Genomic DNA, 527 nt, shown 5'->3' with positions numbered 1-527 from the left:
ATACAATGAGTGGTTTATGGATAGGGTTATTATTAATTAGGTGATGGTATGCGGAAGAACTAAACAAATACATATTAAGACACGCGCGCGAGGTTCTACTCATCCGTTAAAAAAAAATTAAAAAAAATGTTATCAACGCTCACTCACAAGTAATGTAATAAAAAATATGAAGTCATAAATATTATGCAAGTAATGCAGTAACGACGATATTCTAGGCGTACTTGTATTCAACGTCAAAAATATTATAATTATTATGATTGATGAAAATTAATAATAATGATAATATTAATAGCTATCGATAATAGGAGCGATAAATATATTTAAAATAATGGTTTTATGAACGACAAAATAAAAAAAACTGTCTACTTATGCATTGCTTATGTAAACAGAAAGTCATATTTTTTTAAGTCTTACTTTTTTAAATTCTTAAAAAAAATATGTTTTACTTCATTAAAAAAAGTATAAAAAGACGAGGATATATCCTTAATCACTCTACATTTTAATTGCGTATGCTTATGTCGTGTATT

This window comes from Ceratosolen solmsi, unplaced genomic scaffold, assembly GCF_000503995.2.
Source record: "Ceratosolen solmsi marchali unplaced genomic scaffold, CerSol_1.0 scaffold27, whole genome shotgun sequence".
Taxonomy (NCBI): domain Eukaryota; kingdom Metazoa; phylum Arthropoda; class Insecta; order Hymenoptera; family Agaonidae; genus Ceratosolen; species Ceratosolen solmsi.
The sequence above is the reverse complement of the archived record's forward strand: the minus strand, read 5'-3'. Positions refer to the sequence as shown.